This window comes from Globicephala melas, chromosome 8 (genome assembly GCF_963455315.2).
Source record: "Globicephala melas chromosome 8, mGloMel1.2, whole genome shotgun sequence".
NCBI lineage: Eukaryota > Metazoa > Chordata > Mammalia > Artiodactyla > Delphinidae > Globicephala > Globicephala melas.
The window spans coordinates 18,658,350-18,674,930 of record NC_083321.1 but is presented as its reverse complement, the minus strand read 5'-3'; the positions used below and the strand labels follow the sequence as shown (position 1 = coordinate 18,674,930).

General features: G+C 37.4%; 1 protein-coding gene across 16 annotated transcripts in view; it reads right to left on the bottom strand.

The window, feature by feature from the left end:
- LRRC4C (leucine rich repeat containing 4C) overlaps nt 1-16,581 on the bottom strand; it is a 1,216,832-nt gene that overhangs the window by 486,345 nt on the left and 713,906 nt on the right. For all 16 annotated transcript variants that reach the window (XR_009564875.1, XM_060303337.1, XM_060303327.1 and 13 more), the window contains one exon: nt 3,278-3,414. The gene's annotated coding sequence lies outside the window, so the exon portion shown is untranslated. The remainder of the gene's footprint in view (nt 1-3,277; nt 3,415-16,581) is intronic.

Here is a 16,581-nt window from a genome sequence, read left to right as displayed (position 1 = left end):
ATAAAATACTACTAGCTGGAAAAATAAAGGGACTGCTGATGCACCCAATAACTTGGATGAATCTTCTGAGAATTGTATTGAGTGAAAAAAAGCCAGTCCCATAACGTTACATACTGTGTGATTCCATTTACATAACATTTTTGTAATGACAAAATTATGGAAATGTCTGTGCTTAAGGAAGAGTTGGGGATGGGAATGAAGTGGGTGTGGCTATAAAAAGGCAACAGGAGGGGCCCTTGTGGTGACAGAAAATCTCTGTTCCTTGTACAAATGTCAATGTCATGGTTGTCTTATTTAACTGTTCTATAGTTTTGTAAGATATTATCATCAGGGGGATGGGAGAAGAGGACATGGGGTCTCTCCATGTTATTTCTTAAAACTACATGTTAATGTACAATTGTTTCACAATTAAAAAGCTTAATTAAAAAGTCAACCATTAACAATATCACATTTACATATTTTACATCTGTACTACATAGCAATCACATGAATGTCCTTAGTTGATTTTCAGAAAAAGAGATTATGGCCCTAAGAGGAATGTTTTCCATTGCATTCTATTATAATCCACCATCTGATGCCACTCAGTTAAGCCAGGAGCAGCACTGAACTAAAAGTCAGGCAAATCTTAGGTAAGTCAAAAGCTGTGACCTCAGTGAAGAGATGAATCAAGCCAATCAGAGTCTCACTTTCGAAAATTTAAACACACACACACACACCTTTACACATAAACAAGGGATAAGCTATGTGCTCACTGTTAAATTGCTATCTCTCAGTTCAAATCCATCCTCCTCTATCTTGCTTTGAAATGCTGAGCCTGGGCCTCTGCAAAGCACAGGTCTCCTTTGTCACCTGATTCCCTACTTATGCCAATAGAAAGAGCTAGAGGGAGACTAGAAAGTTGGAGGGAGAACTGTTCCTGACCTATACCCCACACAACAGTTGGTTCCATTTTGCATTTTTTCCTACACACCTAGAAGCAGCCTAATCGCCCCCCTCTCCAAGTGATGTTACAGCACTAGCTGCCTGGTATCCCTTCCTCAGAGATGTGGTCCCAGCTCTGCCTAATTCGTCGGGCTGTTACATTGGCTCAACAATATTCCTCACAAATTCTGAGTCCTAGATCTTTGTGGTCGCCAATCTAAGCTCCTGGGGCACGACACCAGCTAGCTAGCATAATTCTTCTTAGAGACATTAATCCCAGCAAGGTGGAGTCCTCCCCACCCAAGCTTCTAAAGTTCCTGTATGTTTCAGGCAACACCCCTACCCAAGACTCCTAAATTCCGGTTCTGTAAAGGCCCTCCTCCAATATTCTAAATTCTAATCATCTCAAACTCTTGCTGTTGTCCCTGCAGCCAAAGTAGCCACTTCCTGCAACTTCTATCTCTATGCCTTATCAGTGCCCCTTTTTTGCGTTTTTAATTATCCGATATCTGGTAAATAATTCTTAAATTACATTTTATCTCTTAACATAACCAGTGTGGTTTCTGTCTCCTGAGTGTAACCCAACAGAGGCAGGCCGTTAGCAGCAAGATTTGAAGCTGAATACATGGGAGGTGGCCAAAGAGGCCATGAGAAGCTATGTGCAAGGCAAAATTATGAGAGAAGCAAATAAAAGAGGCGTAAGAAAAGCAATCAGAAGCCGACAGAGAGGAAGAGTGGGAGGGGAGGGGAGAGAGAGAGAGGAATGAATGGAATATATGTTCAGAGAGAAGTTGAATTGCAAAAAGGATAAGTTCCCTGTTGCTTATGAGAATGGTACAGACATTTAAGAAGGTTCTAGAACTGTCTTTTCTTTTTCTTGTTCAAATTCTTTTTCAGTTCCAGCCCACACATGTTAACAGAATAATTCTCTTTTCACCTGAGTCACTCATGTGAGTCTTTCTTCCCTATAAACACAAGAGTAGGCGTAAAAGAAAACAACGTCCTCCCTTCTGTATAGATAGAAGGACTAAGATATAAGGCAGAGAAAGGGGACCATCACATATACTTAAAAAAACAAAAAACCAAATGAACCAGAAAACAAGAGCTTCAGGTCTTTTTCTCTCTTTGTTGATTCATGTTCCCCTTGAGGGGCTGCTACCATATCTTTATCTTACCATCACCTCCTCACCTTTAGAGAGCACTTTACATGCTAGAACACACCTCCATATCTATGTTCTTATGCGACTTTCCAAACAAAGTGGTTTCCCAGAAGACAGATATCATGTCTTCTATTTAGCTTAATCTATGCAATGTGATGCACTTGATGCAGGAAAGAATAGTTGTCTTCAGGGAAGCTCTTCAGTTATGAATTCAGGACAAGCAGCTGTTATACAAGCAACCCGGAGAGAGCTAAATATTAACAGGAAAATGTAAGAGCAATTCCTCTTGCCCGGGTGCCAGGTTCTAATAATATTTCTACTTCACCCGCAAAACAGCAGGAATGATCCAAGTAAGTATTTGCCAATTAAAATGACAAGCAGAAATGTCTCCCTTGCCATAGATGGAGCTTAATAGCACTATGACTTGATCTTACTTTTTTTCTCCTCGACACAGTGAATCGCCACAGATGAATGAACAGAGTACTTCCATTTCGCAGAGCTGTCCAGGTTCAAGCGGCCTTGACTGTTGATGATACAACATTTAGCTACAGACCATGCCACAGCCTGTGCCCTCAGCCCACAAACTGCCAACTGTATGAGTCACTTAGACTTTCATTCCTCCCCACCGGTTCATTCAGACAAGTTCAGCAACAGCCCAAGAGAAAATATTTTCATGCTGTCACCACATCAAGCTTTCCAATCTCACCAGGTTTTCAAAGGGAGAATACAAAGCCAGTTACCTTTCCTAAACACTTTGTTCCATATCAGTGACCGAACTGCTGCCCCAGTTTCAAAGAAGGAGGGGGGCATCACCATTTGCCTGCTTGTTTCCTTCTGAATCCTGGACAGACCAATCTGCTGCTCTTTCAACTCCCCGGGCAGTGCAAAGAAACATCTGTCCCAGGAAAAGTTTGACTCGCACCCCTCCGCATAAATCACCACTAGTAAAAGTTTTATGAGGTGGGTACTTTTCCCCCCTGCTTCCTCCTTTTGTAATTGACTGAAGCCCAAATGAACAAGATGAAATGGCCAGACTTTTAGCCATATGTTGGCATCCACATGTGTACGTTTGGGAGAGAAGAGAAGCTGTCAGCTGTACCGAACGAACATTACAATCATCTGAAATGTAATTAAGAACCCCACAGTCAGTACATCTTCGAAAGATCCTAACAAAGTAAATTACACCTCTCACTTACCTGTAGCAAATTGTCCATGGGCCAGTTTCCCTGTTTGTGAAACTTGAATCCAGTCAATTTACTGAGACTCCAAAGTGGTTTCAGGATGTTTCCATATTGTTAATCTACATAGTTTATCTCTGCTTTTCCAGTAACTCCTATATAAAAAAGAATAAAAGGATATACTTAGGAATATAAAATGCTGGTGGATCAATTAGATTATAGCGCCCATAACTCACACTAAAAAATTTGAACATTTTATTATTTGTTTAATAGAAAGGTTTAGGAAGAAAAAATTTCTCTTTTAAAAACAATATTGCATGTTAATGTGCTTTTGTATCTCCAATGAACACCTAGTAGAAGCCCAGGTGAGTAACAAAGGCTTAATAAAAGTTGGTTGATTAGAGCCTCAATATAATAGATTTCACTAAAAATTTCTTATTCTTGCATGCTTCGAGAAGGTGGAAAGGAATTTAACATTTGAGAAGTTACCATGGGCCTGGGGCTTTGTTGTTAGCTACTATATATGTATACACTCATATATATATGCATATATATATATATACATATAATCTTATTCAATTAGTACAAACACCTTTCTAAGCACTTACTACCTATAACTAACTCTCTGTCTGGCAAGTTTTTATTAGCCTCATTTTTCAGATCATAGGGGAAAGACTTACATATTGGGGAGGTCAGATTTTAAGACCAGCTAAGCTGAATTCATTGCTCTTTCATCACTCAGGTGTGGGAGAGGACCATCAATTATTGTTTTGTTTTAATAATTAATATCAAAACATTTTTTTGCATTGAATCTGTCTTAAGACAAAAGAAAAAAGAGTGGCTTGGACATTGGGCTATGGTGACTTCCAGGGGAAAACTGATAGTAAATTTCATGTCATTATGTATCACATAATTATGGTCAGATTCTTTAACCATATGATTTTTATTTCCCCCATCACAACTGCTTTGGCCTGAAATTTCAAATGTCTATCTTGGATTCATGGGGCTCTTTTAACTAAATTCAACAAAATCATTTCATGCACATCTAAACCGTATTACTTCTTGAACTCTCACTTGTATTAACTGGTTTATATTAAAAAACCATCAGCCATAGTGGTCGTCTCCTCCCAGTCTAGAAGGACCGTTATGACAGGAACAAAGAACCCCATTGACACCTTCTTGTTCTAGGAAATAGCCACAGAAAACCCTCTGCTCTCACACTAAACAATCCTTACTCTTTTGAACCCCAAATTTCTTACTTGTCCCCTTTAGCCAACCAAGAACTGTCAAATGTATCAATTAGAAGGTCTCCCGCACTTCCCAAAATGCCATCTTAATGGAACACTTGCCAATTAGATACAGCCTCAGTATTTTCTCCTTTTACTCTATAAAACAGACTACCCTTTTCAACACTTTGAACTGTTGCTTAAACAAAAGTGACAGCAGAGGAGTCTTCCTTCCACAAACATATGAATAAACATCCATTGTTAGGTTTGCCTCGAACTTGGTTTTGCTATTGTCATTCTGGGTTATTGTAAGAATTTCCACTAGGATAGTATTGTATTTAACGCAGAGAGAAATGTTTAAGCTTGTTCGGCAATTTGCAGACTCTCCTTGGCACATGTTAAAGAAACATAGTAGAGTATATATTTAAAAAGAGGAGGAGGACCCTGAATTACATGAGACAACAGGTAACAAACCTCAGAAACAGACTAAGGCATTGTTAGAGTTGCAGTTCTGATTCAATTTATTGAGTATCTAAAAAACGGTCTCTTTCATTGTTACCATTTTTAAAAAGGAATCATTTATTGGAAATTCGCTGCGTGCTAGGCACCAGTTAAGTAATTTACATGATTATCTAATTAATTTATGTGGGGAAAATTTTGTGCTTCAATGGAAAACTATATATATTGTCTACAGCACACCTTTCTGTTTATGTGATTCTATGGCAGAATTCTACAGAATTTACAACTCTGTAAAATATAAATAGCTATTAGCAGTACAAAATAATTCTTCTCTAAAGTCAAATGTTATTCTGCCTAGTAGAGGTTCAACTGACTTCCCTCTTCACTGTGCAAGAAGCTAGTTTTACCTCCTTAGCACATTAATTTCTATATTCTTGATCTATAAATGTGTCTTTATTTTGGATTTTTCTCTTAATTGGTTGTAACACTCCTGGTTCTTTCATTGATTAATGAGTTATGTAAAATATTTTACACTTGATTATTTTATATCTGTGTGAGAATCCTGAATTTACCTTTTTTGAAATGATCTTTTACTATTTTTTATAAGACTCTATGGGGGGCAGATACTGTTGAATACATTTTACAGCCAAACTGAGACCCAGCAAGATCACATGACTTGCCTGAGGGTCACACACATCCACTGGGAATTCCTGACTCTGGCACGGTGCTACATACTGGGGGTGCAAAGCTGAACAAGGCTGTCTCTATCCTCAAGGTCAAGGAGACCAGAGTAAATCTTTATTGAGGGTTGCCTATGTGTAAGGCGCTTCCAAAGACATCCAGGAACAAAAAACATTCGATAAATCTTCACTATCCAAAACTCACCACTTAGTATATGAAATAGTGAACTGAAATAGACTCAAACAGCGTGGTACTTCTCACTATCTGAACTCATTCTATGAACTCTTAATAACTAAATTCAGGAATCAGGTAGATTTGTATAGGGAAAGATACTCAATTGCTATCTTTTAATACTCAAAGTCACCTTGTGATGTAGACATTCTTCCCATTCTTACAGATAAGAAAAATGAGGCTCAGAGAAGTGATGTTAAAAAAAAAAATCACAGCACGTTAGAATAGAAAGAGATAGCAAGATCACATAGCCCAGTGGCCTCATTTTAGAGCTGGAAAAGCAGAGCTCGGGGAAACAGAGGGATTCTCTTAAATCTCTCACCCAGCAAGGAGCAGGGTCTGATTCAACATCCATCGCTTTTACCTTCTCATACATCTTTCCACTTATCTGGGACTAGTAGCTAGGAAAATGGGCCACGTATCTGTCAGAATCAGGGATAAAAGAGAGGGGAAAATTAACACTTGCTTAAGACCCGCAGGGAGCCCCAGGGTCTCTTTCCAACCTTTCTTACCTCATTATTTTTCCCTCCAGATGATTTGAAGTTTTCTGTCTCAATTCACTTCCCTTTCTACTTTAATATTATCGTTTTATATGTTTACTAATCTCCTACGAAAGCAATACCCAGCACTATCTTCAGTATTTCAAAAGAAGCAGTGACTAATATCATTTACAATAAGATAAGGGCTATCTAAAAGATCAAGTGTCTTTGGGGCTGGATTTAAATCAACTCAGAGGCAACCATGTTTTCTAATATCAGTCTGGAGTGACAACAGAAGTAGATAGCAGACTGCTTAATAAGAATATGAAAAACACACTGTGTCACTAAATCCATGGACTCTGTTCAGTAGAAAAAAAAATTCAAACTATGGTGTTCATGGGACAGAAAGAAAACGCTGGAGGAGTCTTTGGTGGTGAAAGTTTTGGGAAGCACTTGCCTATGTTCTACTGCTGCCCATAAAGTTTGACGACCTCTACAGATACCCACTGTCCTGGACAGCTCTGCACTTAAGTCACCTTTTGCTCACAAATTCAGGTATGAGTTCCTGCTGTCAGTACCAACAGGAGGACAGCAGTGATTTCTTATTATCCCCCTTTGCAGAGTGTGGCTGGAAATGTGGGCAGATCTCAGAATCTTGGGCACATTAAACTACCTTTTATCTGCTTATAGTCCCACATTCTAAAAACTTTTGAGACTACATCCTCATGACTGCTAAACCATAAAATCAAGCAGATCCCATAGTTTCCCTTTTTCTTTTCCGCTCACCTCTTCCCAACTCTTCTTGTCTTCCCTTCTCTCCTCTACTCTCCCTCCTTCTCCCATTTTTGTCCTCTCCCTTTCCTGATTTTCCTCTTCTCCATTGGAAAAGGTATTTCTAAGAGGTCATAGGTATCTAATGAATAGGCTTATACTATATCACCTCTCAACAAGCAGAAAAGAGAAAGCCTACCAGTTATTCGCAACCCTTAAAAAGCGAGAGGACCGTATCACACAAGCTGCAATGGGTCGCTGTTTGTTAGGAAAAATGCAACACATTTGTCCTGTGATGATGGGTTTTTCTATTTTTCAGCCATTCACAACACGCCTGTCACATCGGCCTGATTTTGTTTCAGGTCCTCACACCCTCCAGAGACTTTCCCTTAGGAAATTTACAGCCTTCTGTTCCTTTCCAAGCCATCAAAATTCTAATGGAGCTGTGTTCTACGTAAACCTATGCTAAGTTCAGTCATTATGCAGGTGTCCAAGTCTATTGAAGGTTTCCACCTAAAAGTGTTATTTCCCTCTAGAGTCAAAGGTACTTGGATGAGCTGTTGATCCCTTTGTTAAAATACAATCCATATATCCAAATTTGTTGAGCTTCTGCCAGGAAAACAGGATGCCCCCAGAGAGGTTGGTGAATTGAACAATGTTGAATTACAGCTTGTATTTAAAAAGAATTGATGGAAAAAACATTCTAAAAAAAACTTAACTTTTTAATGAATCATAATCTCCCACCATTATGCATTTTAAATATTTTTGCTGTTGTTTTCCTTTAACAAGCTCTATTTGGCTACCTCTGAGTTGCCAGAAAAACAACGTAAAGAAATATTTTTGTGTGTGTGGTCCCATATAATCCTCAAGACAATTTAAAAGTCTCTATCTAGAATGCGTAATTTTAAACATTTAGAAGCTGCTGTTTAGTGAAGTGACAAGGTACACGACCAAGACCACACAGCTAGTTACTTGTTTAACAAGTGTTAAAACCTAGACCTTACATCAGCCTCCATGTTCTTTTCTACTTACACCACAGGTATTTTCTCTTTAAAATGGTTAGTCTAATGACTGGTCCAAGTTGGACTCCCCTCATGTAAATATCTCTAAGTGTTTAAAGTGAATGCTTTCTACACAAAGTAAGAGGCTTCAAAGAGAATAATGTTGCATCTAAAGGAAATAGGGAAGCTACCTTTTAGCCTTGTTACCAGTTATATCTATGATATTAATACAGTTGGGTTAAGGGAAAATTGCAAAGTTAAGATATATTCGATGATAAAGTCAGATTTTTCAGACAGAAGTAGGTTGCAAGCTGATATTTCTTTAGGTGCACTCAATCACTGTGGTCTTTCCATATGTCTGAATCAAAGAGCTAGTGCTTCCTCTAAAAACTAAACCACATAATTAAAATAAAGGAATTTATCTTGTAGTAAATACTAGGCTGGGAAAAATATTAACTATTCCTTATATACGTTCTTCATATAAAAGGAAGAGCAAAGTTTTGGGGTCTGACAGGGGGCAGATGTGGCTTCAGACTTCTAATATAGAGTTTATAGCACCTACCCTCCACCCCTATCCACCATCCTGGTTTGATATGAGAATTAAAAGAGCTGCCTTTAGTGTGACATCATACTGCTTAAACACCAGTTTATGCTTAAGCTCATAAACAGTGAGAACTCTTCTTATCCCCTTCCCATTTGGTTGTAGATCTGTCTTAGGGATCCACTCTAACAAGAGCCCAATTCTCTTTCTCCAGTCGTGCATTTTGCCACATGATGCTGTTGACCCTGCAGAGTACAACACAGAGTAAGAGTGAAGGGAGGTGAAGATGCAGTGATTCTCTCCTGATTCTTAAAGTCCAGAAGACACTGACACTCCCACAGGGTTCAAGACCTGATGTTAATACATGCTATCCTCTCTTGCACATTTGACCACCCCCTCTTTCAAATCTGACAGCTGCTGTGTGCCCATTTACTGTGATTATTCCAAAAATATATATTTTCACCACTTAATGTAAACACATACTTCATAATGAAAGCCAAAGCAGAGTCACGTATGCTAAAGACAGAATCTTCGCAAATTATATTCCAACAAATAATAAATTTAATAGAGAATCATAAGACCCAAAGTGCTAACCATCAGGAAGAGGGAATGTATCATCTTCTAATATTGTTTTATTGAATATAAATGAATAAAGGGCTCTTTTATTGTATTTGTGTCATCAGCATTCCAAATCTCAATGGGACTTTTGACATAAACATACAATCAAGAACTGAGTTATTATATTTATAATGACAATATTCCATCTGATATCTTCAATCAGAAACATGACAAATAATCACAATTCATATAACTCAATAACAAATGTGTTGATATATTGATTTCAGAAAAGAGACTAATGTTAGTATCTTTCTTTCATTCATTTCTATTTTCTAATGTTTTGAAACAAAATCTAAGTTTAAATATGCTTACAGTACTCTAGTTAGCTGTTCAAGTCCCACCTGCCCAGAAAAACATCAAAATAAGATGTGCAGGGCACATGATTATGCTACATCCAACAACTGGTTCAGCTAGGTTTTCAGGATAAGCTTGACTTTAAGAAAAATCATGGCTATTTTTTTCATTCATTCCTTCTTGGGGAAGCAAATAACTTTATAGTCATCTGCACGCATTAGAAAGTCATATGGCCTTGTTCAAATCCAAGTGGCAATCACTGACTTTGTCACCTTGAGATAGTTTACTTTCTGAGTTGTTTACTCATCTGCAAAAGGATATAATGGTATTTTCCTAAAAATCTTGTTTTAATATTAAATAAGATAACCTATGGAAAGCAAAAAGCACTACTTCTGACGTGAGATGCTAAGTTAAATGCTAAGTTAAGGGTAGCTATTATTTTTCACTAATCCACAATGCCTTTTTGGAATGCCTACTAAATGTTAGGCAACATAGAGATAAAACAGCAAGCTTCTGAGTTTGATTGTTAATCGTCTATGTGTCAACTATGACCACTTCTTGTCATACACAACCCCAACCCCAAACCCCAAGCATAAAGACACCAGAGAATTCTCAGAGAGCAGCAAAGAAAGGAATCCATATTCGGGAGTCACCTCTTTAAACCTGGTTGAAGGAAAGAATGATGAAGCACCCATATTAGAGGTGAGTCCAAGGATAGGCAGTATGTGCTTTACACAGCCTCACTCTTAGCATTTGCAGTCACCCAATGAATGGAGGCCCACTTTCAAATAATTGAATATTTCAAAGTTATCAATAAAGCTATTGTTAAAGAAAGCCATTTTATCATCTGCATAATGGCCCCAGTGGTTCCTTTCAAACTTAGAATTCTCAGATGGCTTAGAGTTTTGTACTGGCAGGAGGTAGCACAGGGAAAGGCAGCCCTTGCTGCCCATCCCTCTCCTTACACCACCCCCCCCAACTTCCTACCCCTGTTAAGTCCGGTTTTGTATAAGGGACCTCATGTGCATGTGTGTCAACATTCAAGCCTCCAGTCTGAGCTCCAAACATATACCCTATACAAAGCCACCCTTGGACTTACAGATATGCACTACAGTAGTGAGGTCTGCTCTCTGGAGGACACACTAAGGGAAGAGACCCACGCAGACACTGAAAACGAGTTTAGGTAGGCAATTCCAGGTATTAAGTAAGTCAAAGTCAAGAAGACGGCTGGGGGCTCTAGGTGGGCACGTCCCCTTAGTTCCACGAAGTCCATGGCTATAAAAAGAGAATTGACTGGAGAAATCCTGTTTGGATCTTTTTGAAGGATGGGGCCCAGGACAGGGACTCCTCTTGCTTGAGTCTAAATGCAGTCTTGGTGTTGTGATGAGAAAGGGGGCTTTGGAGCCAGAACATCTGGGTTCAGATTCTCCTTTTGTTATTTAACAATTAAATCTTGGGTAAGTTATTTAACCTCTATTGCTCAGTTTCTTGATTTGTGAAATGAGAATAATGATAACATTTACTTCATAGTATTTGTGTGAGGATTAAGTGAGGAGTTAATACTAGTAAAGCAGTTTAAAATGTAGCTAGCACAGAGTATGTACTGCATAAATATTAACTATTAGCCATTATTGCTTTAGGTAGAAGGAGTAGTAGAGATGTTGCTGGTAGTGGTAATAGTAGTAAAAATGGCTAGTTCTGAAATAATTTAGTAAATTAGATCTCTTACAAATAGAATGCAATAAAGCTTTTATTTTGTTTTGTTTTGTTTGAAATAAGAATCCCTTAGATCAGATTTATTTAGTTAGAACGTAAGTTCTTACTTTGGGTAAGTAATTAAGGTTTGGATCCCTGATCTGATAAGAGATTGAACTAACCTGGAGACACTTCCCATTACAAAATAAATAGAAATGTTGGACATGAGTCTAAGAAAGACAACAACAACAAATACACAGCTATGAAGAAAAGATAAGGTCGAAGAGGAACTGTCAGATATAAGAAATGAAGAAGGAAATCTAGCAAGTGGGACAAGGTAAATAAAATGGTGCATATCTGAATAGAAGCTGACAAGACTCCAGCAGCAGAGAGAATCTCTACAAAGCCTGAAGGTATAGAACTGTAAGGTATACCATTTCTAAATCTGAATGCACCTAATGTCAATAACATGCCCCAAAACATATAAAGCTACAGATGACAGAACTGAAAGGAGAAACCGGCAATCCCCTTATCACAGCAGAAGATTTTAACATACCTCACTTAGTCACTTAAAGAAAAACATCAAGATAATATCACAAATGAATAAACATAAGAACAGTAACTATAGGAACCATAGAGATTCTCAGCAAAACTAAAACTAGTTCCAATCCTCCTGACGATTTCATCTTACCAAAACGTCAAGTTTATAGACGACTTGAACCCAATGAACGAACTTAACCTAACTGACATATATAGAACACTTTGACCAACTAAATTATTCATGTAAAGTAAGAGAAATTATACTTGATATTATAAAATATTTGGAACTGAACGACAGTGAGTTCAGTATACTTTTAATATTTAGGGGATGCAATGATAAGACTATCTTTCATGACAATTTGAGCTTTAATTAAATACATATATTAAAGGGGAAGAAATACAGCAATTAGTGGGCTTTGCATTTAACTAAAGAAGTTAGATTTTTTTAAAAAAGGAAGATGTGAAAACCAATTGGAAAAAAAAGTTTGGGATGAGTGCATAAATGAAAGAAAACAGCAACAAGGACAAAGGGACCATAGAGATTTTCAGCAATAGTAAAACTGTCTCCACGGGGAAAAAAAAAAAAAAGCAAAGGAAACATTCGAAATAACTCAGAGAAACAATAGGCTATAATTAGAAATAAAATTGATATTTAAAAATTGTAGTAGATCACCATGAACAATTTTATGCCAAAGTATTAGAAAGCTCACTAAAAGAAAATTTTTATGAAAAATATTCAATACCAAAACTGACTAAAGAATATATAGGAAACATAAATAAACTAATGCCCATTAAATAAGCTGAACTGGAAGTAAATGACATACTCTTCAATGAACACTACCACCCCTTACAGTTCCCCTTGTCCAGACAAGGACAGTCTGAGAAAACGAGGATAAGCCAGACACAGAATGACAAATACTGCACGATCTCACTTACATGTGGAATCTGAAATAGGCAAACTCATAGAAACACAGGGTAAAATGGTGGTTACCAAGGGGGTGGGGATTGGGGAATGAGGAGATGTTGGTCAAAGGGTACAAAGTTTCAGTTATACAAGATGGATTCGTTCTGGAGATCTAAGGTACAGCATGGTGACTGTAGTTGGCAATGCTGTATTGTACACTTGAAATGTGCTAAGAAGGTAGATCTTAAGTGTTCTCATGACAGAGAGAGAGAGAGAAAAGAAGGAAGGAAGGAAAGGAGGGAGGGAGGGAGGGAGGAAGAAAGAAAGAAAGAAAGAAAGAAAGAAAGAAAGAAAGAAAGAAAGAAAGAGAAAGAAAGAAAGAAGAAAGAGGAGAAAAATGCAACTATATGAGGTGATGGATATGTTAATTAGTTTGACTGTGGTGATCATTTCACAATGTATATATATATCAACATATCAAGTTGTACATCTTAAAATACATACAATTGTTTTGTCAGTTATACCTCAATTAAAAAAAAAACTACAAGATGTGGGGAACTGAGAAGAAAACAAAATATAAGGAAATAGAAACTTATTTAAACCACTGGTGAGAGTGTAAATTTTTTAAACTCTTGAAAGAGCAACATGAAAAAGTTGAAGATGCCCATTTCCTATAATAGTTCTGTTATTGGGTATATAGCCTATGTCATCATTTTTCAAATTGCTGATTATAACCCATTAAGAGATCGACAATTCAGTTTAGTGATCTCTACCCACTTTATCCACAACAGGACAGAATACAAAATAACAATAAATTGTATTCATAGTTTGTGTGTGTGCGTGCGTGTGTGTGTAAGTGTGTGCATGCATGTGTATGTGAATGTAGAAAAGATAAAGGTAAGTATCTTTCCATATATAGGTATGTATGTGCATGTGCAGGTCCTGGGTCCCCAAATAAAATATAGTTATTTCTGTGGGATTACAGTACAACAAGTTTAAATACAACTTTCCTGGAGAAACACTCCCACATAAGTACATGGACACACTTACAGAGATGTTTACTGAAGAATTTGTTATAATCATGAGTAATGGTAAATAATTAAGTGTCCTCCAATTAAACATGGGTAAATAATTAATGTTAGACATATAACAGAACACGACCATTCATTAATAAAAATAAATGAACTAGTTCCTTATGAATCACACTATAATATTAAGCACAAACAGCAAATTGAAAAAGTATGTCTATAAAATTTATGCAAATGAAAAGCACAAAATACATAAAATAATATTACATACCTTTATAGATACATATATACTGTGTAAATGTATAACAATATACATGGCGAGAATACACAAATGCTGCAGGTACTAGTTATCTCTGGCCTGGTTATCTTTATCCAGTAAGGACAGCAGGTCATGATTGGGGTAATAAGGAATCATCTGTAACTACAAAATTATATTTCTTTCCCAAAAAGGAATATAAAGCATATCTGACAATATTGTATCAGCATACCTGAGCGCTTGCAATATCTCAAAAATAATTTTTTAATGAAATGAGATGAACTAGCTTTAGGAACTGTACCTGGGGCAAGAGGAGAATTCTAACTGGTTATAATCATAGCATTTGTATTTAAATGCACTAATAAAGCAATAGAAAAACTGATACCTCCCCCAATACATTCAACATATGCCCATGGCTGTTATTGGTGTGTCAAGATGGAATAATTTGAAACAGAAAAAAAGATATTGGAAAGAACTTTCCAACTGCAAAATTAGGAGACTTTAGAGATTTAGAAACAGATGGTAATCGACTGAATTTCAGACTTGTATATGTTATCTTAGCCAGGGGTCAGTTAGAATAACTAGCTTCTTCCTGAGGTACCTCCACATATTTGTGAAATGCTAACTCCAAAAATATTTAAGAAGCTATATGACTGCTAAAAATTGGAAAACGCCTTCAACTCACATTGTCATCCATGGTTTTTGCCAAATCCTTCACTTTCCTTTAGGCTGGAATGTTTACCACATGCATGATTTCAGTGCAGACTCTTCAAAATGTGGTTGCACTCTCCACAAAATTCAGACTTTAGCAGAAAGTAGTATTTTCCAAACCACTGCTATATGTTAAGGCCAAAGGCTCTTTGTAAATTAGCTATATATTATTTTTACATAAATACTTTACCTACATGATAAGAGGAAGATGAGCAGACTCATAAATTGGTGCTTTCACATTCTACAGAGAGCTCAATGCAGAAACACATGCTCACTATATCAGCACTTAACCCTAAATGCTGTATTTCAAAAAAACATAAGAGAGAGAGAGATTTTGTTTTTACTTTTGTTTGCTATTGAAAGACCACCCAGACTAATAAGAATATCCATATTGCACCAATTTGTTATATAAACTCAATTGGTCAGTTGAGCTCCTTGGAAATTAGTTCTCTGTGCAGGACAAAGTCTGAGGTGACCCCGATGCATCAGATTTTTATATAATCCATTTCCCTTGAGTGTGGGAAGAATCTGAGACTTGCTTTTAGCCAACAGAATATGACAAAGGTGATGGGACAGTCACTCTGTGATTACGTTCCATTACAGAACGTATCTTAGTAGGATGCAGCAAGAAAGTCTCCTGGGCTTAAAGGCATAGCTGCCATGTTGTAAGATGGTCTGTAAGGGCATCTATAAGAAGGCCTGTGGGGAGGGATTATAGTGCCCTGTAGGAGCAGTGTGCCACCCTCAGCTAAGCCAGTAACAAATGTGCACCTCAGTCCTAGAATCACAAGGAATTTGACCAAAACCCACAAAAGGTAGGACAAGTATTCCGAGCTTCAGAAAGGAACACAGCCCTGCTGATAAATTGATTGCAGCCTCGTTGGGCAATGAGCAGGGAACCACTTCTGCTGTGCCTGGACTTCTGATCCACAGGACTGTGAGATAATAAATTTATGCTGTGCTGAGCACCTAAATTTGGGCAATCTGTTACGCAGCAACAGACAACTAACACAATTCCCCTTCCGTGAAAAAGTTAGGTGATCAGCGGTCTTCAATTCTGAGTTTGCATCACATTACTCAAGTTCTCTTTAAATTTTTTTAAAGAAATATGCAAGTCTGAACCCCTCCAGCAAACTGATTGATCAGAGTTTTGAGAGATGAGGCTGAGATATACTAATTTTTTAAAGATTCCCAACTGATTCTGAAGATACTAATTTGATCCCTAAGATCTTTTTTAGTTATAAATATCTTTATAAATGATATTTGGCATCCAGAGGTTGCTGCACTTACTTCCTCTCACTTCTTTGTACAGTAAATCACACATGATATTTGCTGTAGCTCCAGAGACCAATTTTTAAAGTATGGAAATGGTTATGTTTGATAAATATATCTATCTTTGGCCATCTTTCAAACCAATATGTCCTCAACGAGTGTGTGATTATTTGCTTTCCCTCTTAAAAAAGAGAGGGAGGGAGAGGGAGAGGGAGAGGGAGAGAGAGAGAGAGAGAGAGAGAGAGAGAGAGAAACACATAGAGATACAAATATACGGATTTTAAATGACCTACACAAAAAGTGGCTACAAATGAAGTTTGGGGAGTGGTGGAACAGGTCCTTCTTATTACTTTCATTTTCCTTATCTCTAAAACCAGAACTTGCTCTCCCATCTCAACTCCTGCTGGACAAAATCCTCATTTTCTACTATTTTTTTTCTTCTCAATACCTGAGAAAAACTGTTGCTCACCATCATCAATCTATAATGAGAGAGAAAAATATAGGGAAGGAGAGGAGAAACTAAACCTTGGAGAACTCTCACCTATAAATTAAAGTTCGATCTTATATTTTAAAAGTAATAGCCCAATGGAATAGAGAATAGCGAGTTTTTCCTTC